At 52.1% G+C, this 25,691-nt stretch overlaps 1 protein-coding gene and 1 non-coding gene across 2 annotated transcripts in view; both read left to right on the plus strand.

Moving 5' to 3' along the window:
• The window catches only part of UBASH3B (ubiquitin associated and SH3 domain containing B), a 158,466-nt gene that overhangs the window by 74,123 nt on the left and 58,652 nt on the right, over positions 1 to 25,691 (plus strand). The window lies entirely within an intron of this gene.
• On the plus strand, positions 17,686 to 17,792 carry LOC114229480 (U6 spliceosomal RNA). Its single transcript, XR_003615516.1, has one exon. It is a non-coding gene; the product is annotated as a U6 spliceosomal RNA (small nuclear RNA).

The following is a 25,691-nucleotide window of genomic DNA, read 5'->3' on the forward strand; positions in this document are numbered from 1 at the left end:
CAGAGGGAGAATTTTGAGGAAACAGCATGAAAGCATGCATCCCACATGCATGAGTACAACCCTTCAAGCTGGTGGGGGCAGTATTATGGTTTGGGGCATATTTTCCTGGCATGATTTGGGCCCTTTAATTCGTGTGGAACAACGTCTGAATAGCACAACATACCTAAGTATCGTTGCTGATCAAGTTTATCCTATCATGTTGATGGTGTATCCCAATGGAGATGGCTTCTTCCAACAAGACAATGCGCCATGGCATGGTGCTCGTATTGTGTAGGAGTGGTTTCAAGAACATGAGGGAGAATTTACCTTGCTTAGGTGGCCCCCACGATCACCAGATCTCAATCCAATTGAGCATTTGTGGGACGAAGTTAAAAGAGCCATCAGGCAGCTGGTTCCACAACCATCAAATTTCACAGAACTGGACAGTGCTATTCATCAGGCATGGTGTCAGATTCCTCGCATCACCTTTCAACATCTCGTGGAGTCAATGCAAAGAAGAATCAACACAGCATTGAAGGCAAAAGGTGGTCCAACGAAGTACTGATGGGGTGGTCATAATAATCTGGCCACTCAGTATATATATACATATGTATATACATGTATATATATATATACATATATATATACATGTATGTATATATACATGTATATACATATATATCCTACCTAATAAAAAGGTAATATGCAAATTGACCGTACCATAGACATACCCACAAGCCACACCCACCAGCCAATCAGAGCAAGTATGCAAATTAACCCAACCAAGATGGCTACAGCCACAGAGAGCAAGGTTTCCCAGGTAACAGAGCAAAGCCAAGCTTCCACGAGCTGTTGCAGGCCTAAGCTTCCACTCAAGCTACAAAGTTTCAGTTATAGAAGGTAAACAAGTTCAAACAGAAATGGCGGCAGAACGGAGCTTGAGAGAGTAAGCCAGGATTGCTGGTGGCAACAGGGGAAGCAAAGCTTTCTGCACATCCTGTCCGGGGCCAGCCTCCACTTAAGGCTACAAAGTTGCAATTATAGAAGGTGAATTAACTTCCACAGAAATGGCTGCTGGCCGCGGAGGGAGCCCCAGGCTTGGCTCCACTCCAGGCTACAAAGTTTCAATTGTAGAAGGAAAATAAATTCCAGATACCAGGGCCTCCGCTTGGGTTGCCAGGGGGTGTGGCTGGCCTGCAAACCACCACAGGCCCCTCGCTCAGGCCACCCCACTCCCCAAGGGAACCCCCACCCTGATCTGGGACACCCTTCAGGGCAAACCAGCTGGCCCCCACCCCTGTACCAGACCTCTATCCTATCTAATAAAAGAGTAATATGCAGATTGACCATCACTCCAACACACAATATGTCTGCCCCCATGTGGTCAAAGATCCTGCCCCCATCTGGACACAAGATGGCCACTACAAGATGGCCAGCAGGGGAGGGCAGTTGGGAGGCACCCAGCCTGCAAGGGAGGGCAGTTGAGAGGGACCAGGTTTGCAAGGGAGGGCAGTTGGAGGTGATCAACCCTGCAGGAGAGGGCAGTTAGGGGTGACCAGGCCGGCAGAGGAGGGAAGTTGGGGGCAAACAGGCTGGCAGGGGAGTAGTTAAGCATCAACCAGGCTGGCAGCGGAGTGGTTAGGGGGTGATCAGGCTGGCAGGCAGAAGCGGTTAGGGGCATTCAGGAAGGCAGGCAGGCAAGCAGTTGGGAGCCAGCAGCCCGGTGGGATCAGGCCTAAACGGGCAGTCGGACATCCCTCCAGGGGTCCCAGATTGGAGAGGGTATAGGCTGGGCTGAGGGACAGCCCCCCTCCGTGCACGAATTTCGTGCACCGGGCTTCTAGTATATATATATGTGTGTGTGTGTGTGTGTGTGTGTGTGTATATATATATATATATATATATATATATATATGTATATATATATATATTTAAAAAGCCATCAGTGAAAATTGAGGTTAAAAGAAAACCCCTTTATCTGCCCAAACATTTCCCTCTGCATTTTCAGATCTGTCTTTTCTGGGAAGCACTTCTCTATGGCTTCCGTATCGCACTTTTTTTAACCTTCCTGTTTCCTATCAGACTTTATATAAACTCATTTTGTCATTGTTGAGCTGTTCAAGAGGGGCCTTTCCCTTTGTGGAGGCCAGCACTTCTTCTGCACCTTCTGAGTCACTGTGCCCACGGAGGTCACAATTATTGCCAATGTTTTGACAATATTCAATTATTTGCACTTAGGGAGTTGAATAGAGAAGGGAACCGCACAAATTATCAGCAAAATAACATTAGAGCAATGACAGAGATAGTAGCCAGTGGCCTTTGAATGCACTTAAGATCTTGTTTTTAGCACACCAAACTGTGTTAATTCCCAATTCTTATATGAATTGTAGATGTGCAACACAATTTAGTTAGGTAGCCCATCAATGTGTGGGTAACAGAAAGCTAGTGTAATATGACTCTTCTCTAACAAGAACAGTTCATCACAAAGAGAGGCTAAATATACAATCTTCTAATTAAGGAAAGAAACAAAAGCCTAGACAGACAGGAAGGCCTATTCCACCACCCTGACTCACAAAGACTAGACTGCATTCCTTTACTTATTCAACATTTATTGAACACCTAGTGTATGATAGGTTCCAGAGATTCAGAAAAGCAAAGGACATTACCCTATCTTCTTGGGTTCAGTAAAGGAAAACACAGCTTGACAGATATCCAAACAGATGGGCGAGTCCCTGGTGGGGCACTGTATGGTGGAGACATATTTTACCCGGACACAGAGAAGTATGTGGAAGACATGTATGGGCGGAGATGGGGAGGAGTTCCAGGCAGAGGGCCCAGCATGTGCAAAGACTACAAAGGAAGGACTGTCCTAAGGGGGAGAGAGTTCAGGGTTTGGGATGTAGGGGCAAGAGGGGAAATGACAGGGTGGAGCCTAGAAAGGTGAGTTTAGGCACCATGAGGGAGTGCTTTGGATGCCATGTGGGAAAGATTTATCCTGTAGGTAACGGAGTCTCTGAAGGCTTAAGTAGAAGTAATATGGCCAAATATGAGTTCTAGAATAATGACTCTGGCAGCAGTGTGGATGGTATATGAGAGGGAGAAAGACTAGGGCAGTGGTCGGCAAACTGCGGCTCGCGAGCCACATGCGGCTCTTTGGCCCCTTGAGTGCGGCTCTTCCACAGAATACCACGTGCGGGCGCGAACATACAGTGTGATTGAAACTTCGTGGCCCATGCGCAGAAGTCGGTTTTCGGCTCTCAAAAGAAATTTCAATCGTTGTACTGTCGATATTGGGCTCTGTGGACTAATGAGTTTGCCGACCACTAGACTAGGGGAACCAGAGCAGGAACGCCAGGTGAGAGATGAAGATCCGGGACAGAGGAGGTGCAGACGGAGCAGCGAAGGCAGCTGGCCACATTAGGGTGCTTCAGTGCCCAATAGAGGAAGGGGTGTGAGAAAGATGGGGAGGTTGAGAATGATTTCTCATCCAACAGATTTCAATGGCATGGGCATTTTAACAAAAGGTGCAGATAAGCATGTCTCACTGCTAACACACAGTTCCTGCTGCTTGTCCTGCCTCCATCTCCTTTCAGAAAAGGCAGTGCATCCTTAGAGTGTTTGGGAGACTCGGCCTCAGTCCACATCCCCGACTCTTTTAGGCCTGAGGATTTATAATGTGTAAGGTTTAGGCTTATGCTGTTTCCTCTTTAATCCAGTGAACAACATTGTCATTATGCTAGGAGATGAGTCATGCAGAATGAAGACCTAGTCTTTTTCCTCAAGAAGAGCATAGGCGAATGGAGGAGAAAGTTAAAACGGTCCGCTCACCAAGGCAGGATGCGAGCCAGAGGGCTGTGGAGGCACGGAGAGGAGCCTGGAGAAGGCAGAGGTTCACAGGGTTCACCTGGGACATGACAGTGAGCAGCTGTCACGTAGGGGATGGAAGAATGCTCCTGAAGAGACTGCTGTGTTCACATGTGCAGTTGTGAGAAAATGTAGCATGTTAACATGAACAAGAAACAGAAGGAAATCTATCGTGACAAGGGCAAATAGAGAAGGGGGCGTGGCCTAAAATAAGGCTAGGAGGGGCCAGAAAATAGAGCCTACTGCCTGGTTAGCCATGCATAGGTTTTGGAATTTTATCCTAAGGCAGTTCTCAACCTTTCTAATGCTGCGACCCTTTAATACAGTTCCTCATGTTGTGGTGACCCCCAACCATAAAATTATTTTTGTTGCTACTTCATAACTGTAATTTTGCTACTGTTAATGAACCAGCTGGAGGCAGTACGTAATTTTACTCTGAACCTCATCTGTACTCTGCGTGATTGTAGATTACTCAGATCCGTATATAAATGTTCAGTAAATATTAGCCATTCATTTTCACATTATCTTTGACATGAAGAACTTTTGGGGTTGTAGGGGGAGCAATTTCAGTGTGAAGTGCCAGTTATATGACTTTTAGTCAGAGGGAAAGTGAGACAGAGGGCTAGGGAGAGATTGTCTAAATGTAAAGGAGGAAGACGTGGAATGCACTGGCTTTCAATGAGAATAAAGCAAAATGACAGGCCACACATGAACCAGAGAACCTGAGCGTGGGATCCCACAGCACAGCAGGGAGACACGGTCAAGTGCGATGCTGCAGGGTGAGCTACCCTTGGAGTTGAGCCTATTACGATGTTCCATTAATGAGTCTGAATTTTCATTCTGTGAACATTAGGGGACCATGGACCAGTTTTAAGAGTGGAGAGTTTAACTAAACTCATTGTAGAAAATGACTCTTAACAGTGGAGAGAAGGATGGATTATAGGGGAGAAAGGTTTAGATAAGAGTTGCTGGTGGAAGAATTTCATTACAGAGCAAAAAACTACTTCAGCATTTGACTTTGACTTGGTCACTTAATCTCATCAAGACTCAATTTCCCATCAGTAAAGTGGGATGGTAATGCTTTGCTTCCTGGGTTTCTTTGAGCACTTATTTTATGCCAAGTACCTGGGTGCTTGGCATACAGTAAACACGCTGGTCAGTTTCCCCGCCCATCCAGCCTCTCGTTGCTGTCGCTGGTTTTCAAGCGGCGTGGCTGCTCCCTGCCTCACAGACTCCCTGCCTCACAGTCTCTCCCAAAGTCTGCCTTTCCCAGGAGGTCCGTCGTCAGCTCTGCTCACGCTCTGATTTGGCAGATTGACAGAACTTATTTGCTTTCCACCGAAATGCCTTGATGCAAGAGTGTGCGTGGAGCTGGGCAGAGGTTTGAGAGCATCACTTTCTGAGTAAGGCTCTTAGGCTCGAACTTACAGGATGGAGAACACATCCCCCTGAACAGGTGGCACTGCCCTAATCTCTCCTCCAGTTTCTCCTTTTATCCGTGTTCCATGGCATCTGATTCGGTTAACTTCATTTATACCCAGAAATAACTGGTTTCTGGAAAGATGTAATCTGGATTATATTTCTCCAAAACCTTATGCTCCATACATCCTAACGTCCACGGAGATGCCATTTGGTTTTATTCATTCAATAAATATTTATAGAGTGTCTGCTTGGTACCTGGCATCTACTGAGCAAAGGAATACTGTTCAGCTCTGCGCTATAAATGCTGCTGTATTTTGTGAGAAAGCAGGACCTAAAGACACACAGTAGCTTCGGTGGGTTGTGGCGAGGTTAGGGAGGTGCCACCAGCCAGCATTAACGTGGTGGGGCCGGGAGCTGCAGGAACAAGTGTCAGGCCAACTGGCATTTGAACGGAGTCTTGAAGTGTGAGCACGGTTTTCCCCATGAAGATAGGAGACGTACTTTCCTGGTATGTTCCTGGGAAACCATAAGCGCCTGAGGGGACGTCTGAAGCCGGGACGTCTGGCCTGAGAAGAACCCGCCATCCGTCATCCCAGGGTTGGGATGCCAGTGGGTGTTTGCTGAGAGCTTAGGTGTGCCTGCAGGGTGCTAAGTGCTTTAGGTTCTGTGTGTGTGTGTGTTTTATTCACAGAACAACCGTATGAGGCAGGTCCTAATATTATTCCCATTCTACTCAGGAGGTGGCTGAAGCTTAGAGAGGCTGAGTGACTGTCCCATGATCACAGTGATGCAGCTGTGATTTGAACATAAGCCATCTGATCCAGCACCCTGGGCTCTGTACCAGTCCATGAGCTGGGCGCTGGGCTCTGGGCGCTGGCCGTGGCACAGAGGACAAGGGGTAGCAAAGGGGGGGGGCATTAAGAACAACTCTGAGGTACTGAACACTAATGCGGGTTAGTGTTACCGGGAACCCCCTGGGCGGGCTCAGGCTGCCTGTCGCTGTGTCCAATAGTGAAGGCGGGGTTGAATCATATTAGGAGCTTTTTGAAAAGACTAACCAACCAAGAAGATACTTACAAGCATCAAATCCTGCCTTTCCGCAAGGCGCAGGGGACAGGATTATATAGGGGAAAGGGCTGGGGTGAGGAGTGCAGCTATGTGCAGGCCTGGGGGATCTGCAGACGTCAGCTATTATAATTAGTCATCAGGCGATGAGATGATGTGGATGAGATGATGTGGATGAGATGATGTTTTGACTCCTGGTGGGTCGTCTGACCATACTTATTGGTTCTGCTTGCTGGATTCACAGCTGAGTCACCTCCTCAATCACTTTGCGCAGGCCTTGAAAAGGAAACTTTAAGAAAAACTTAACCCCTTATTCGTACATAAGAAACTTAACCCTCTATGCACATAAGTATATGTATTCTAATATTTAAAATAATATGATTACTTTTCAGCTTAAGTCAGGTGTTCTACTAGATTATAGGTCCCCCCTATCGTTCCCCCCTCTGATTAGATTGATTGATATCTATCAACCTTATACTACACTAGATTTTATTTTGAAATTTATTATATTGCTGTAATTTTGCCCCTGCTACATGTGATTAACTCTTTTAAGTCTGATGACTGGAAAAGAACCAAACAAATTAGTTTACTTTAGATTCATTTATCTAATTAGATTTATTATTCGGTATGCCTATAATTTTAAGATTTCTCTTCACAACCCTTCTATGACTTTCATAAACCTTTCCCTTCAAAATGCATCTCTATGCCTCATGTCTTCTATTAAGTATTCCTACTCCAATATCCTTTCTTCCTGTTATATCCCTTTCTTTATATCCCTCCTCACCATTTTTGCTTCCTCAACTTTAATTCTTTACAGACCCTCTGCAACTTACACATACCTTCTGCAGTTTGCCTAGTCCCTCTCAGTTTGTTAATTCACTTTCTTTTTCCTTCATCTTTATACCTTATGTCTTCTATTTCCCTGAAACCATAAATTCTCTCTAATTAGTTAGAATTAAAGGTCAGTTCTACACAGGCCCCTCCACTGTAGCTTCAGAGCATTGGGAGTGGTGAGAAGCACACCTCAGGGCCCATTTCTCCTCCAGTTGACTCATCATCCCTGCTCTGGGTCTGTTTGACTGCCCACCACACCCCCTCAAGGATCTTGGCTCTGAATTCTTTCAGGGAAAGGGCGTGTTGGATCTCTTAACTGCTTCCTGCTGATGGGGGTCAAAGGTTTCTCTCAGAGCCAAGAGACCCTTGCTCTCTGTCAGGGGGTCGCTGAGGCCTAGGCACAGCAGGAGGTGGTGATGGTGCCTAGAGGTGGTGTTGTCTAGGTGGGAGTCGGGCTTGTAACCTGGTGGAAACAAACTGTGTTAGAAAATTTAGTATTATTGGGCACTGGCCGCTAGGCTCTGGCCCTGGCACGGAGGACAAGGGCGGCCCAGAAGGAGGGGATCGAGACAGCTCTGAGGTACTGAACACTAATGCGGGGTGAATAGCTAGATTTTTGTGTCTTATAAAATTTAATTGTGTTACTTTTGAAGTGAAATAAAGCCTGTTATTTAGACACATTTTTCAGCAGAAGGCCTACTTAATGGGAGATAATGATTGTATAAATGAGACAGGAGGATTAGGAGAAGAAATCTAACTGAAAACCCAAATGTTCTTAGGAATTTTAAGTCCTCATTACTTGAAAAATGCACACTGACACTTACCTTGATTTTCAGTCATCAAAGTAAACCCCAATAAAGCAAACCCTGATAATGTAAACCCCAATAAAGTAAAAGTACTTCTAAGTTAGTCATTGTTTTCACCTTGAAAAATATGCAGTTTATTTTCTATTAAAAATTAAGGAATGCAGACTGGCTTAAACCTTCATATATTTTAAAGACAGAAGTTGTTATGTGATTTAGATTTCTATAGGAACTTGCACAGAAAAAAAAAATTCTTCAATTTACTTGCAGTTCATAGAACATTTTTTATTTGTTTCTGTTTTTCTTTTTATTCTCACTGGAGGACATCTTTTCCATTGCTTTTTCAAGAGAGTGGAAGGGAGGAATGGAGGAGGAAGGAGAAAGAGAGAGTTGGGGGGAGAAGAAACAGAGAGACATCAATGTGAGACAGACACATCCACCGGTTGCCTCCTGCCTGGCCCTGACTGGGGCCAGGGATCGAGCCTGCAGGTACACACCCTTGACTGGGAATCTAACCCTTTGATGCATGGGCCGATGCTCTAACCAGTGAGCCACATTGGCCAGAGCTCATAGAACATTTTTATGGTCTGCTTTTTTTTTTTTTAAAAAATATATTTTTATTAATTTTTTACAGAGAGGAAGGGAGAGGGATAGAGAGTTAGAAACATCGATGAGAGAGAAACATCGATCAGCTGCCTCCTGCACACTCCCTACTGGGTATGTGCCCGCAACCAAGTTACATGCCCTTGACCGGAATCGAACCTGGGACCCTTGAGTCCCCAGGCCGACGCTCTATCCACTGAGCCAAACCGGCCAGGGCAAGGTCTGCTTTTTTTTTTTCTAAGTGAGTTTTAAGAATTATTTGATTTTTGTGAAAATATATTCATGAGCATTTCAAAAAGCAAAAGAAACTCCTAAGGCCAGGAGTCTCCCAAAAACAAAAATGTAAATTAACCACAAAAATAGCCCATGTGCTGGTTGTTCAGTGATAAAGCATCATTTGGGTTCATGTCAGAATGTAGCTGATGAGCATAATTGGAGGTCAGATTTGCTTCAAGTCCATCCTTCTAAGATGAGTCAGTCCATGTCGTGGTTACTCGCTGCCCACACCCGAGCTGCAGGGTGCTCGAGCATCCAACCTCAGCATCTTGGCTGCCCCCCTGGCCTATTTGGATTGAGTCCCGTGGTGCTTTGCTTGGAAAAGCAGACCCACAGCAAGGAGCCCAGCTGTTCCCCTCCACAGGGCCCTCACAAGGCCCAGGCCCCACCTCGGTGGCCGGGTTACTAGGGTCTCTTCTGGAGCGAGCAGCCCTGTGTCCCTCCCATGGCTTCTGCTTCCTGAAACCTTTTGCTGAGCAAGGAAACCAGCCTGGAGCAGTTCCCCAGCCCCGGCCGCCAGCTGTGCTAGGACAGTGCTTCTGGATCCACCGCTGGCCCCTCCTCACAGCGGGGGCTCGCCTCACAGTGAGCCCAGCCCCAAGAACCCTGCCCTCCCCCCAAAACAGCAGGACAACGCATTTTGGAGGTGGTGGAATCCAAGGTCACCTCAGCTCTGCTTTCTCACTGTCAGTCAGCGAGACTCCACCGGTCACAGTCTCTGACCTCAGGGACCTTTGAACCCTGGACGGGTCAGAAGAGGCATTTAAGAAAAGGGTGGGACTTGGAGAAGGAGAAGATTTGGACAAAGTTTCAGAGAGGAGAAGCAAAGCGAGCCAAGAAGAACAAGGAATTCTCTCTCCCAAGTCGAGGAGTCTCTCATTTCTGCCCGGAAGATCTACAGGAACGAAGATTCCAGGGCCTCCCCCAAACCTAACCCATCCCCCTTAGTGGCCTCGATGCCCGTTTTCTAGTGCCGGCTGTGAAATAGGGAAGCCTGTAGGAAGGGACCTGAGAAAGACGTGTGTGGGACAGGTGCTAGCCTGCAGGAACCCCCAGTCTGGCCTGGTTTTCTGTTCTCTCTTCTCCTTCCAGCCACATGAGCACTGTCACTAGGTTACTTCTCCTGCGCTGGTTTGGGGGAGCTACCTGCTGACACCCCTTCTCCAGAGACCCTTTGTCAGGAATGGAGTGCAGAGGGAGCGTGTGGTTTGCCCTCTGCCAGCTCCTCTCAAGGTCACTGCTGCGGGGAAAATGTTTTTAATAATATCTTTCAGAGAGAGAGAGAGAGAGAGAGAGCAAAGTCCCAGAAATGTCATTCACCTCCAGCCATGTCCTGTCACTATGGCTTCCCCTCAGTCTTTCTCATTAAATTGTGGGATTCAACCCCAACCACTCGGGCAATTAAAGTATAAACGGATCTCCCCCGCCTCTGTGCCAGGCACCTCTGTGCCAAGCGCCTCTGTGCCAAGCCAGCCAGCACTGATTTCTGCGTGCGGTTTGGTGTGTGTGTGCACGCAGGTGTGAGAGGAGGTGCCGTGCGGCCGGGGTGGACCTGGGAGCGCCAGCCTTGCCGAGCCTGTTCCTTCCCTTTCATTCTCCTCTCCTCTCAGCTCCTCACGGTCAGCGTCTGCTCTGATGGACCTGTTCATCTTAGACACCCCACAGTCGAGCCCGGGGGGAGGTGTGAGAGGTGATGTTCCTGGAAATGGGGTGAGAGCATCTGCTTGCAGCCCGGGAACAGGTGCCTGATCTCCTCATTCTCAGCTGCCTCGTCTGCTAAGTGGGTACAGTGTTAGCCACCCCATGGAAATGGAAGGAGACGCTGGTTGTGCAGACTTTGTGAAATACATGATGCTACACAGATTGCTATTAGAGAGCATTGTACCACAGAGGGGATTGGGACAAGCACAGCACAGAAGGGGGCGTGACTGAGCTAGCAGCAGAGGACCACTCAGGGCGGGAGCCTCAGAGGAATGGCCCTGAGGGCTCCTCTGAAAGGCTGGTTTCTGGAAGAGAGGGGGCTCCACAGGGCAGACAGGAAGGCGCAGAGCGCTCCCCTCCCTCCCAGCAAACCCCTGCGGAGGGAGAGAAGCAACCTGATGGGGGCTGTCTTCAGTGCCACCTGCCAGCTGTACAGTCAGGACCCAGGCTGCCAGGGGCCTGGGCTGGATGACTGCTGGGAGGAAGCGGGAGGCGGGGGTGCTGGCGCTGGGGGCAGGGAAGGGGGTGGCCTGGCGCTGCAGCCAGTCCTGCCGGGAGGAGTCCAGCTTGCACCTGGCCCTTCACATCGCTCTCCTCCCCACTCTGGCTTCCTGTTTTGAAACCACTGATAGATGGAAAATGTGAGTGCTGTCACTTTAATGGCTCAGGCTGTGTATGAGTGTGTGAGAGACCTGGGTGTATGAGAGTGTGCAGTGTGAAGGTGTGAGCTTGTGTTGTGTGTGTGCACGTCTATGTGTGTGAGCATGTGTTGTGTGTTAGGTCATGTTTGTGTGTATGTGAGAATGTGTGAGAGTATAATCATGTGTAACTATGAGGATGTGTTGTGTGTGTGAGCATGTATGAGCATGAGTTGTGAGTGTGTGGGACCGAGCAAGCTGGAGTGTGCGCACTGCCTGGCCAGGCGCTGAGGCAGCCCTTTCAGGGGCCTGTGGGGGGGCAGGCAGGAGTTGCTACCCCCCTCCTCCCAGACTCCCTCCCCCCCCCCGCTGCAAGAGGCAGCGGGAGGAGCAGGTCACATTGTAGGGGAGCTGTAGGGCTTGCCAGCTAGAGAGCTCATCTCTCAGGTTGTGGACAGGTCTTTTTTTCAGGCTTTAAAACAGAAATAATTTCTTACCAAAAACGGCTTTCTCAGGACCCATGTCATAGCCGGGCTCGAAAGGCAGGAGATGTGTCTGGTTCCTTTCTGCACCCCCAGAACCTCAAATGGTTCCTGCAGGTAGTGGAGGCCTAGTTCCTGCAGCAAGTGGGTGGGGAGCTCACTGAGTGCGCAGAGGCTCCAGGCTCCTGGGAACCAGCATGGGCCAGTGGAAGCCTGCCCAGGGGCTCACAACCTCCGGCAGGCGGCCGGCCCTTGTGTGGCGGCGGACAGGTGCTGTGCGAGGGCATGAGCGCGAAGATGCTCTCACAGCTCTTCCTGTGGCTTTAGGCGAGGCTCTGGTTTTTCTGGTGTCACAGAAGGAAGGCCGTCACCAACAGGCCTGTCTCCACAACTAAGAGAACAGTATCGACCCCCCAACCCCTGTCTTTTGGAAACAGAGTCTGCCCGAGTGACAAAAGGTACCTGAGTGAGGTTTCCCTCCTGCATGCCCTCCTCCACCCCTTGGCCGCCTTTCCCCCCTCACACCTCCTGCCCCTTCTCCCTCCTTGTCTGGATGACAACATTCGGCTTCTCGTGCCTTGGGGCGCAGCTCGGCTGCTGCCCACGGTGTGGCCGAGTTCAGGCTTCTGCTGGCGACCCACCTGGACCCAAAAGGACCAGGAGCAGGCATGCCTGGACGTTGTGATTATTGCTCCAGATTTGTGTTTTGTCTCAGCGCAGCTCCCTGCGGCCAGCGACTGCGTTTTGTCTGTTGCTGGATTTCCCAGAGCCTCGCGCAGGCCCTGGCCCTTCTCCGGTGTTCAGCATACCTGGGTGGATGAAAGGTGCCCTCTCACCCACCTGCATGTAATTAAAGGCATGTCAGCCAGGCTGAGGTGTACAGACCAAGGACATTGTCTTCCTCATCAGCTCAAATGGCACCTCATTTTCCCGAAGAAGTCTCCTCTTTGGGTCTAAACTACTGAACACAGAGCAGTGACTGAAGGACACAGCTGTGCTGCAGCAGGGAGAGCAGGATGGGGTCAGACGCAGCGGGACTGTTTAGAGAGCTCGAGCCCATGCCCCTGCAGGCTGGAGTGAAGCAGAGCGAGGCTGGGGCTGCATGAGGAAGGGCTGGGCACCGGGGCTGGGCACAGGGGCTGGGCACAGGGGTTGGGCAAAGGGGCTGCGCGAGGAAGGGCTGGGCACAGGGGCTGCCTGCGGAGGGCTTTGCATTGCACCAGGCATGGTGGGTGTGACTTCTGCTCTGGTCTCTGGCATCAGTGCCCTCTGAGGATTCTGCATGACCTTCTCCCACCCTCCCTTGCAGGGCACTCCCAGAGGGCGTGCATTGGCCCAGAGGGCTCCAGGCCGCCTGCAGCCGGTACCAGCACTACAGCCCCAAACCAGTATTACACCTGGTACCTTTTCTTTTTAACCCCTCATTGCCTCTGAGGTTAAACAAACAGCCCACTTCCTCCCTGGTGTGTGGAAGGCTGGAGAACCCGCAGTGCACTCACAGGCAGGGGCGTCGGAGGTCCGTCCCCGTAGGCCCTTTTGTTTCCCGCGATGCCAGGAAGGTAAGGGACTTGCCCAGGTCACACGTGACGGGGGAATGGAACCTGGCTGCACCGCCAGTGCGTCCCTGTCCCAGACGCAAGCAGCCACCGGGTGGGGAGGAGGCCTGGGTGGAGTGGGGAGTAGATACATCCCAGGGACGTGTCCGCCGGACTCGAAGCCAGCTGCACACCAGCTCATCACGGCCATAACGAAGTCATTTCCTTGTCTAAGCTCAGCTGCCTGGTGTGTAAAATGGAGAAGTCAGACCACATGACTTCTCGCCTTCACCCTCCAATGGTGCCGGTGTTTGCATGGGTTTCAGCGGAGCACATTAGAGGCAGTACATACATGCTGTGGCCACACGGCACTCACTGTGGAGTCAGCTCAGTGCTCGGGCCCAGCCCGCAGCCTCTGTCTGTCTGCTCACCAGATAACCCAGAGGGAAATGACCTTTGACTTGTCTTCTGGGGAAAAGGTTTTTTTCCTTTTTAAGGAAAGTGAGGATCAGGTTTCGGTCGTGCGAGGCATGGAGGGCCACTTGGAGTGATGGTCTGGCACCAAAGGGCTTTGTCCAGCGGGTCCGGAGGGTCCAGGAAAGCTTCCCGTGTCAATGAAAGGCGTCACAGAGCAGGACGTGCCCTCAGCTCCTGACCCGGCTCCAGGGCGGCCTCCCCTCCTGTCCCTGAGGGAGGCTTTCTCAGCTGAGGGGAAGCAGGGCCAGAGGAAATGATCCATTTAGGATCCTCTGAGCTGGGGACAGTCAGCTTAGCCTTTGTCAACTTTGGCTCAAGGTCCTACAATTCTAAGACTGGATTTACATTTAGAAAAAAAGGAAACAGGCCAGAAAGCTCTTGTAAATCTCACAAGATGACCCATCTCACAGGGTGCTAAAGATGACCCATCTCACAGGGTGCTTGAGTGTCATCTGCGTTGGCTTTCTTACTCGCTGGCTATTAGATGACCCGCTTCCTGGGGTTCGGAGCTTATTACAGAAATTGTTTGTATCCAGACCCTGCAGAGGCCCCCGTCCCCCAGGAAAGGGTGCTGGTCACAAGGCACTCCTCCCCTTGGCAGTGTGAGCTGGCTAAGGAGGAGGTCAGTCAACTCGGATGGAAGGAATCGAGCTGGGTTTCAGGCATAAGCGCTACCAGGCGTTGGCCCAGAGGGCTTCAGACAGCCTGTAGCTGGTGGCACCTGCATGTGGCAGTGAGAAGGGCTGTGTAAAATGGCTCCCGCTTTTGGCCTGGAAAGCCACTCAGTTACCCAGAGCTGAGCCAGGCCCTCTGTGTACTCTCCTCCCTGCCTCTCCCTGCTGCATCCAATCTGTTTCTCTGTCCCGTACCTAGGTTTCAGGGGAGCCCCTATTTGCAGATTCCCCTACCTTCATCATCAGTGGCTACAGCTGGTCCCCATAGGCTGCCATGCCTCAGAGGGGAGGCCCGAGGTAGGCCTGGGACACCCAATGGTTAGGCCGGAGGTAGGGCCTGGGACGCCCAGAGGTTAGGCCAGAGGTAGGGCCTGGGACGCCCAGAGGTTAGGCTGGAGGTAGGCCTGGGACGCCCAGAGGTTAGGCCTGAGGTAGGGCCTGGGACGCCCAGAGGTTAGGCCTGAGGTAGGGCCTGGGACGCCCATAGGTTAGGCCTGAGGTAGGGCCTGGGACGCCCAGAGGTTAGGCCTGAGGTAGGGCCTGGGACGCCCAGAGGTTAGGCCTGAGGTAGGGCCTGGGACGCCCAGAGGTTAGGCCCGAGGTAGGTCCTGGACGCCCAGAGGTTAGGCCTGAGGTAGGTCCTGGGATGCCCAGAGGTTAGGCCTGAGGTAGGGCCTGGGACGCCCAGGGGCGAGGAGGCCCTGGTGCGGGAGATCAGCTCCGGGGCCGAGGGGAGCTTAGAGCTGCCTCTCAGTGCTGCTACCCGGGAGGGGTCCTAAGGCTCCCAGCACGTTGGCCCTTCCTGGAGTCAGGAAGGGGTGCTAGGACGTTGGCAGCACAGTCTTAGCACAGATGACCTTGGGAACGCACCTAGGACGAGGGGGTGAGGAGGGGAGGAGGCAGCTGCCACCAGCCTCTGTGGGTGCGTCCAAGGAGCCACACAGCAGCAGCCATGTGGCCTCGGGACCTAACTGTTGCACGAAGAGCTGGCCCTCAGCTTCATCACCCTGGCCGGGGCTGCTCCTGTGCAGCATGGGAGCTGAAGTGAGTGGCCCTGACCTCCGTTGTGAAATCTGTGGGTGTCCTCTGTTGCATCTGAACCATGTGCTGTCAGCAGATCCTGGTGTTGCAGGCTCCGCTCAGGCATAGTCAGTCACACGCCCAGGCTGGCAGGGAGGGCATCAGTAGGCATCTTATAACCTAGATACTCCAGGCGGTGGGACAGCACACAGCCAGGTGTATGTTCTGTCCATCCCAGGAAACCAGTCACCGCCTTCCTGCCGTTTCCTGAGTCTGAGGGCAAGGGCCCCTGAGAGAGAAGGGCTGTACGCTCTCAGAAGGCCAGGGGGAAGACAAGACCTTATTTTTTAAAAAGAAGAAAAAAGCCACTCTGAAGGAGACATCCTCAGAGTCCCTGGAGACCAGGAGCTGAGGCCCAGGAAGGGGCCAGCCTGCTGGAGTTGGGCTGTGGCAAAGGCCGCCTGGAGGTTGGGGGCCTCTCCGTGTCCCGGTGTGTTTGGTGCAGTTCCATTTATTAAACAGAAAGTGCCCGTGAAAGAGGAAGCAGAAAGTCATTTCAGGAAACCGCCTGACCGCTCAGCAGCTCAGCCTGAGGAACCCCGGGGCTCTCAGCTGCAGCATGAGCCTCCGAAGACTCAGTCAAGAACTGTGTTACGGAAGGGTTTCATACAGGGACGGGGCGGGGAGACAGGCCTGGGCTGGCTCGCAGCTGGTACTTCCTTATGCCATTTCACGTGCCAGGCAGGGCAGTGCATCAGCCTCCACTCACTCAGGCAGGGGCTGAGCCAGAGAGGGGTCGTTTCATGGAGCCTGCAGCTTCATTCTGTCTGACTCTAGGTCTGTGTCCTGGTCACTCCAGTCTACCCCTCCCTTAAGTACCAAGCTATGACTCTCACCATGAATCCCCTAAATCAAATTCACCAGGTGGCAGGAATGGGCTGAGGAGGAGTATACGGTGAAGGACTCGGATCAGCTGTTTCCATTGGTTCTGGACTCGTCCTTCCATCTCCCTCAGAGAAGGCCTATCTCACTCCTTAACTCTGAGGTTATTCACCAGCTCATAGGGCCGCACAAACAATGTTACTGTCCCCTTTCCTGAAAAGCTGGTGTATTTCCCCCATCCTATATAATAAAAGCCGAGGTGGTGTCAAGCCCTTGCGCAACACCCTCGTGTGACATCATCACAAGATGGCTGCCACAAGATGGCTGGTAGGGGAGGGTAGTTGTGGGTGATCAGGCTGGCAGGGGAAGGCAATTGGGGGCCATCAGGCTGGAAGGGGAGGGCAGTTGGGGGCCATCAGGTCAGCAGGGGAGGGCAGTTGGGGGCAATTAGGCCAGCAGGGGAGGGCAGTTGGGGGGTGATTGAGCCAGCAGGGGAGGGCAGTTGGGGGTGATCAGGCTGGCAGGGGAGGGCAGTTGGGAGTGATTGGGCTGGCAGGGGAGGGCAGTTGGGGATGATCAGGCTGGCAGGGGAGCAGTTATGTGTCAATTAGGCTGGCAGAGGAGCAGTTAGGGGGCAATCAGGCTGGCAGGCAGGCGAGTGGTTAGGATCCAGTAGTCCCAGATTGTGAGAGGGATGTCCAACTGCCAGGCCTAAACTGGCAGTCGGACATCCCCCAAGGGGTCTCAGATTGGAGAAGATGCAGGCTGGGTTGAGGGACACCCCCTTCCCTGTGCATGAATTTCGTGCACTGGGCCTATAGTTCATCAGTATTAGAACTTAGTGACTTAAAACACATACATTTGTATTATGTAACATTATTATATATTTAAAATAGTTTTTCTTGAAAAAAAATCAGAAAAAACAAACAAACAAAAAACATATACATTTGTATTCTCATGGTTTCTGGAGGCCAGGAATCCAGACTTAGCTGGGTCTCTCCTCAGTCAGCTTGCATTCAGCTTTTGGCTTCTCACCTGGGCACTCAGCTATGCTCCCTGCATGCTCACTGGAGAGGTCACAGACTGTGGTGCTGGAACTGAGGGCCAGCTCTTCGCAGGACAGTTAGGTCCCGAGGCCACATGGCTGCTGTCGGTGGCTCCTTGGGCTGCTCACAGCACACGGCTTCAGGCAGGAGAGTGCGTCGCTCAGAGCCTCGTGTTTGCAACAGTGAGTCACAGGTCCGGCCCGTCACCTCTGCCTTATGCTGCAGGACAGAGCCACATTGGCGCTGCCTGCACTCCGGGGGGTGGGCACACAGAGGAGTGAATGCCAGGAGGTGGCATTTCTAGGGTGTCATTTAGGGCCTGTCTGCCACACTGGCTGTCCCTTTAACATATTCATAAAGTTCAGTTTACAAAGTTTTAACACCGTGCTCGCTTCGGCAGCACAGACACTGAAATTAGAACGATAAGAGAAGATTAGCATGGCCCCCTGCGCAAGGATGACACGGAAATTCCTGAAGCGTTTCATATTTTTATAAAAGGAGAAACAATAAAGAGATAAACGAAAAAAAAAAAAAGTTGTAACACCTACTATGTGCCAAATACTACGCCAGCAATTATGGCTAAAAAAAAAGTCTCAGCTTGAAGTAGCTCAGAGCCCGCTGTGGAAGACAGATCATGTAACAGAACGTGGAAGGCACCGTGAGGCCAGGCACAGGGCGTGACCGGTGCCCAGGCCAGGCAGGCACAGCTTTTCCAAGGAGACACAACTGTTCAAGGTGGGAAGAAGCCCGGTCCCTGGGGTGCGGTTGGCCCTGCAGAAGAAGGAACAGATGGAAGAAAGGTTTTGAGTGTGAGACAGGAGCCAAGGAACAAAATGCTGGGAGCTGAAGAGGAGGCGGGGAGTCTCTACAGCTCTGGACATGAGAGTTTACAGACAGGATGGGGCGCCTGTACTGAGCCAGGATGGCAGCAAGTACCTAAGTGAGCCAATCCCTTTACTCTAAATGTCACGCGTGTAACTAGGCCCAGCCATTGTTTTTGCTAGTTTGGGTTTTTGTCTCCATGGATATCTCTTGAAGTAAGTGGCCAGCAGCTTGGATTTGACCTTGGGACTACTTGCTCGATAGAATCTGCTGCAGTTACAGCCTTCAAAGGTCTACCCACACCTCCTTGATAACCATGCTCCTGGGAAAGAGCTCTCAGTTAATTCTTCAAACCCAGGACTCACTCTCACTCAGCGGGCCTCAGGTGTTCCCTGGAGGGAGGCGTCTGGAGCCCCGGGAAAGTTGGGACCTGGGTTTGAAATCAGACCCGGTTTGATCTCAGCACAGCCACTGCGAACAGTTCACCGTGCACCTGAGCCGCGTGTTTGAGCTTTCCACACCTCAGTGTCATCGTGTGGAAATAGGCGGCAGTCCACCCACTGTGTTGGTTTAAAAATTAAATAAGATGGCACCTGTCAATCTAGAGCACATAGTAAGTATTCCATCAATGTTAGCTTCTCTTTCCAACGGCTGTTTGTTGAAGTGGCCATCTAACGACTTCCCTTCAGGGCAGGGGCTACCTTTTCTATCTTCATAGTTGAAGCCCTTCATCCAGCGTCTGGCAACAGTGGACACAAAATGAATTTGTTTAAGGAACACACGGACACTGTCAAGTGTTGGGTTGAGAAAGCAGTGAGGTCATGTTTGGTAGCAAGTTTCCAGGGACGCGTGTCGTGGCACTTGACCTCACTGTGGTCCAGAAACGTGGCCAAGGAGGACACGCGGCCAGTGGCTGTGCTCACACATCAAGGCCATATTTTCTTCCCAGCTGTGGGCCTGGGCCAAGCTCTGCACTCCCTCTCAGCCTCACTTTCCTCACATGCTCAGTGAGGGAAATGATAGCACCTACCTTCCAGGGGAGGACTGAATGAGAGCATCTATAATAATCTATAATAATAAAAGCATAATATGCCAATTAGACTGGACATCCTTTTGGACAACTTTCCGGATGAAGCTGGGGCTATGAGGGAAGCCTGGGTCCCCAGTGCCAGAGTCCCAGGTGCCAGAGGGAAGCCGGTGCCGGCAGCGGGGTAAGGAAGGCCTGTTCTTGCATGAATTTCGTGCACCCGGTCTCTAGTCTATATATAAAAGGCTAATATGCAAAGTGTCCCTTCGGGAGTTCAACCAGGAGACCAGGAGTTTGATCGCTCGCTATGACATGCACTGACCACCAGGGGACAGTGTGGAGAGAAGGAAGGCCCTGGCCGGCAGCTGGAAGGCCCCAATTGGCCCTGATCGCCGGCCAGGCCTAGGGACCCTACCTGTGCAGGAATTAGTTTATATTTAAAATGTTTAGTACAGTGCCACCCTTCTCAGCACATGTTTAGCTAATACATCACATATGCGCACAGGTACATGTTAGCTAATACATCACGTATGCACAGGTACAGACAGTGACAGTGGTCTGTTTGGTCAGGTGCTTTCCTCTGACCCACCCAGGCTGTGAGTCAGCCACTCATGTAGCTTTGGGCTGAAACATTGCAGAAGGACTAACAAGCATCTGTGTTTAGGGACTTTGGGCTGGCTGTAGCGGTTTAGTGAGGAAGGAGGTGAGAATTAGAAGAGGAAAAGCTTAGTCTCTGCAACATGAAATGACGCCTCATCTTCCCCTGTTCCTCCCAGGCCCTTTGGTGGGGGCTGAGGGGCTGTTCCCTCTCTGGATTTTAAATCCCACCTGCCAGCTGTTGCTGCAGAGATTAACCACTGGGCCCACCTCCCTCCTGAGACCCTCTGCCCCTCAGGTGTCTGGACAAGAACAGGCAGGTCAGAGTTCTTGTCATACTAGGCTTATGCTGTCCCATGAGCTGAACAAGTCTTTGAACCTCTCTGTGGCCTCCTTTTGCTCATCTGTGATGTGCTGCCTGCCTCATGGGCTGTGGGGAGGAACCGTAGGTGACTGAACATTGTGAGAAGCGTCACAGGCAGGGCTGCCCACCGCCCTGAGGGAGATCAGTCCACCCGCACGGCCCTGTCCCTGGCTCCGTGTCCTGCAGAAGCTGCTGCCACACCAGGGCACTTCCAGGGCTACCAGCCAGCAAGGCCTCTGGCTCCAGTGTCTCTCTAACCCCCACAGAGCCCCACAGCCTCTTATGCCATGGACACCTTTGCCCCTAAACCACAGGACATTCCTCCTCAGGACACAGATTCTGCAGGACAGACACTGCCTTCCAGGCTGCCTGTTCCCGTGGTTTCCTATAGGACCTGTAACCTACAAACAGAACCTTCTGGGCTGACAGGAATCAGAGAGGACACCTCGGCCTCGAAACTGAACTGGGCTGCTGGCTGGAGCACTGCCCGCGGAGGGAAAGTGTGTGAGCCACGCAGGAGGTAGATGGCTGGAGAGGAGACCTGCTTAAAAATGCAAATCATGGCCATATTCATTGAGCACCAGTTGTAGGCAGGGGCTGTGCGAGTGTTAATATAACACTGTGGACCTCATTTAATATGATTTGGGGATCACTTTGTCCCCAGTTTGCTGTGTGTCTTTGGGCAAAACAGAGGCAGCTTCTGATCCTTTGTTAGGGAATAATAATAGTTCGTCATGCACGTCATCATGAACCTTGGAAATGGGGAATGAAGACCCCAAGGAAGTGCAAGTAACTTGGGCTCTTAGGATCCTCGAGGAAAAGGGGAGCCTGGCTAGCTTCACCCAGTGCCCGACGACTGAGACACCCAGCTCAGGGCTGGCTCTGCTCTCCTTGGACTCCTCCCCTCCGCAGCTGAGAGCCCCGGTGACGCCCCACTTTCCTCCTGACCAAAGCAGCTCCCACCTGCCTCCCCACAGACAGGGGCTCCTGCCTTCCGGGAAGTGCCTGGTGTGGCCGCAGCCTCTGCAGACGGCTCCCCATGGCCACCCTGGCCGCTCGCCCCTTCTCCCTTTTCCCGTGGGATTGCCTTGTCTGGAAAACTTTTTCTCTCCCCAAATCCCAAACACTCCTCAGGACCTTCCCAAGTGGCTGCCGATCATTTTAGCAGAGAAGAGATCTGGGTCTTCTGAAGCCAGTCTTGAAATGCGTCCATTAGCATGGAATTGGAGACATTTATTCTAGGAAAACGGCAGAGATGATAGATAGTCGCAAAGGCCTATGCTATTTTTAAGTATGTGCTGAGCTCTCAAATACACTAATGCTGCCGTGAGCCGCATCTGCCTGCAAGGGGCAGCGACTGTTACCCACTTAGGAGACTTGGAAAAGGAATGTTAGGGCAACTAATTAGTCACAGTCCGTCCACCAGGAAGAGTTTGCTCCCCAGAACGTGCTCCTGTCACACTGCACCCTCCACTTGTGCCTCCGCAGCAGCTCCCTGACCCCAGGGAGGGGTCCTGCCTATACCCCGGGGAGGGGTCCTGCCTGTACCCCGGGGAGGGGTCCTGCCTATACCTGGGGAGGGGTCCTGCCTGTACCCCGGGGAGGGGTCCTGCCTATACCCGGGGAGGGGTCCTGCCTGTACCCCGGGGAGGGGTCCTGCCTATACCCGGGGAGGGGTCCTGCCTGTACCCCGGGGAGGGGTCCTGCCTATATCCCGGGGAGGGGTCCTGCCTATACCCGGGGAGGGGTCCTGCCTGTACCCCGGGGAGGGGTCCTGCCTGTACCCGGGGAGGGGTCCTGCCTATTCCCGGGGAGGGGTCCTGCCTGTACCCGGGGAGGGGTCCTGCCTGTACCCGGGGAGGGGTCCTGCCTGTACCCCGGGGAGGGGTCCTGCCTATACCCGGGGAGGGGTCCTGCCTATACCCGGGGAGGGGTCCTGCCTATACCCGGGGAGGGGTCCTGCCTATACCCGGGGAGGGGTCCTGCCTATACCCGGGGAGGGGTCCTGCCTGTACCCCGGGGAGGGGTCCTGCCTATACCCGGGGAGGGGTCCTGCCTATACCCCGGGGAGGGGTCCTGCCTATACCCCGGGAGGGGTCCTGCCTATACCCGGGGAGGGGTCCTGCCTATACCCGGGGAGGGGTCCTGCCTGTACCCCGGGAGGGGTCCTGCCTATACCCGGGGAGGGGTCCTGCCTATACCCGGGGAGGGGTCCTGCCTATACCCAGGGAGGGGTCCTGCCTATATCCCGGGGAGGGGTCCTGCCTGTACCCGGGGAGGGGTCCTGCCTGTACCCGGGGAGGGGTCCTGCCTGTACCCGGGGAGGGGTCCTGCCTGTACCCGGGGAGGGGTCCTGCCTGTACCCCGGGGAGGGGTCCTGCCTATACCCGGGGAGGGGTCCTGCCTATACCCCGGGGAGGGGTCCTGCCTGTACCCCGGGGAGGGGTCCTGCCTGTACCCAGGGAGGGGTCCTGCCTACACCCGGGGAGGGGTCCTGCCTATACCCAGGGAGACTTACTCAGAGGCTAGGAGGGACATGCTCACTGCTTCCCCACCTCGGTCTAATGGCTGGTTCCCAACTACAGCCAAGGCCAGAGCTCCAGCACCTTTTCAGCAAGAACAAAACAAGGGCTCTCCTATGGGCGCGGGCCCTGCCACAGGAAAACACGGGGACCTAAGCAGCGTCCCCTGTGGACCCCTTCCCCAGGAAAGCTGCTGACCAGCTCTTTGTGGGTTGGGAGAGAGTCTTGTTGGCGGGAGAGGAAAAGGGCGGCATGGCAGGTTGAAGTTTTCCAACTGGAGTCCTTAAGCCCCCAAATAGCTCCCAATTCTCCCCCTTCTCTGATTAGTTTTATTTAAAACAACAACAGAAAACTGTAGCATTTTCATTGCCATTGGCTGGCCCTGGTGGAAGCGTCCCTCGCCCAGCTGGCTTGCTGCTCCGTTGGCTGTTAGCTGTATAGGCTGCAGCCTTGAAAACATCGGCCGTTAGCCCACTGGCTGAGAGGGTCCCCGGCCAGGAGCCTGACTCTGAACCTGGGTCTCTGTGATCAATCCATCTTCCTCCTTTGGGTTCATTTCCTTGGAAGGAAACGGGCCGTTCTGGGTTGGTTTATTGACAGGGCCCTCCACTACTTTCCTTCAGCTTCCTAGGGAGGTGGCCTGAGGGGCTGGGGCCCCAGAGATGAATTTGTTAAGCTGAGCTGCCCAGGCTGTTTGCAAGCCTATCTCACTGGCCTTGGCGACAAAAAGTAGCTGAAATTACTTGTGTTAAAGTGACATAATAAATTATGTTGTTAAATAGGGAAAGTGAGACCAACTCTGGCAGGTATGGAGAAGGTAGCATGAGCCTGGGCACAGGCAGAAGGAGGTGGACACATGGAGGGACTTGAGTAGTCGAGATGTTGTTGAGGCCCCTCTTCTGAAGGCCTGCGAAAACAAGAAACAGTCTTTGGTACAACCGTGGAGGAAGCACTGTCTTGTCTGGGGATATTGAGGGATAAACAGGGAGGTCTCAACTTTCTTGGCCGTCACAGAATCAGTTTCTTTATCACGTATGGTTGCTTCTGAGGACCTCAAAACACTTTATACATGTCACACCTTTCTTTCTCAGCAGTGTCCTTGTGTGCCATTCATCACCTCCTCTTTTAAGATGAAGAAGCTAAAGCACCAAATTGGGAAATGACTTCCTTCAGGGAAGAGGCACCTGAAAACCAGTGCCCATGTTCTCGCTCCTTTAAGGACCCACTAGGCAGCAATGTTTGGCCTTGATTTTCCTTAAGCCAGGAAGGCTTAGCTGAAGGACCACGTGTGCCTCCTTTGCTTGTGTGCCTCTTAGCTGCTCCTCAAATGCTCTCCACATTCGTTTGGCCTCTGATCATCAATTAAAAGTGGGACTAACACTATATGGATCTTATTGGCCCCTGTGGATGAGAGGGTAACCACATCGGAAACTGAAGTCTCAATCAGTAGGCAGTGATGCATGAGAGGAGGTGCAGGCTATTAACCAGGGGTCAGATTGGTAGCTCTGTAAGCATCTCTGGCCCCTGGCCAGTGGACTGCATGGATACATGTCTGTGCTTTATTTTGTGTCCATCCTCAGACCCCCATCGTGATGGGGGAGCTCTGCACATGGGGTTCTGCCTGCTGCTGAGAAACCCCATTCCAATCTGAAAGGCACCGCAGGGGTCTGGGCAGAGCTCTATGATTACACCCAGAGAAAGTGTTGGGGCCACTTCTCCCTGGTTTCCAGAGAAGAGGGAGGTGGGAGGCCTTTGGCTGAGATGCTTCCCAGGCTCAGTGAGAGGCTGTGGGCTCAGTGCTTCAACTACTCAGCAGACTCCTTTCACTGAGTCAGACTTCAGCCACAGCTTCAGAACCAGCCCCTGGGTTGGGACAGCCATCAGAACACGCGCACAGAGGTGTGGGACAGCCGAGTGCCAGGCAGGCAGAGCCACCAGGTCCAGAGACTCCTAACAGTTCGGCTTCACGTTTGTCATGAGGGTTTAAGTCTGTAGGTGCCTGGTATGTGGAAGGTCTTCAGTCATTACTGACTTTCTTATTCTTATATTAAAGGCCCAGTTCATGAATTTATGCATGGGTGGGGTTCCTCGGCCTGGCTGGTGAACGGGGCATTCGGGCCGCCGTGTGAAATTGTCCTGGTGGGGAGGGGGAGCTGCGGGAGGTTGGCCGGTGGGGGGGAGGGGCCACAGGAGGTTGGCTGTGGGAGTGCACTGACCACCAGGGGGGCAGTTCCTGCATTGAGCATCTGCCCCTTGGTGGTCAGTACGCATCATAGCGATTGGTAGACGGGTTGTTCGGTTGTTTGGCCACTTAGGCTTTATATATAGATTTCTCCAACTAGAGAAGCAAGTAGATGCCCAGTCACCACCTTGCCCTCTGTCCTCAGGGCAGCTGTCAGTCTCTGGAAGACTGTTAAGCTGCCTATTATCCTATGAAGGTAGCACTGGGCAGGGGATTCTTCATAGAGCACAATAGAGGCCTCTGATATTTCTACCTAAAACCATATTACCAAATAGTGTCTGTTATTTAAATACACCCTAAATGAATTCCTCCTTGTTGCTTTGTGGCACAAGTGGCCTCTTTATATTATACACTGAAGTCGACAACCAGGAAAAATAGGCGTTATATTCTACCTATGTTTGCCCATCCCCCAGCCTAGAGCAGATCTAGGGAAAAGGATGAGCTATGTGAATAACTGGGTCATCTTTTAATTGAATTCACAGTATTAGATGTGGAAAATATAACAACTAATATCCTACAGGGCAAGAACATTTAAAAAAAAATCCTACAGCTAGCATTAAATGTTTCTAAATTTGAGATTTCCTTAGATACATGAAGGACATTTAATATTTAATTTTGGTTGCCTAGGAAGCTTCATCCACTTGGAGGGTTACACTTACCCTATTATCTACTCTTTTCCTACCAGTAAGTCCTTGGTCCCTAAGCCCCAGTGCACAGAGCAATGAGGCCCTGAGGCCGTGAGTACACGTCTACCAGCAATCCAAAGCTAAGGACAGAACAACAAGTAATTGGAAAGCTTAACAAATCAGGTTTCTA

This window comes from Eptesicus fuscus, chromosome 23, assembly GCF_027574615.1.
Source record: "Eptesicus fuscus isolate TK198812 chromosome 23, DD_ASM_mEF_20220401, whole genome shotgun sequence".
NCBI classification, from domain to species: domain Eukaryota; kingdom Metazoa; phylum Chordata; class Mammalia; order Chiroptera; family Vespertilionidae; genus Eptesicus; species Eptesicus fuscus.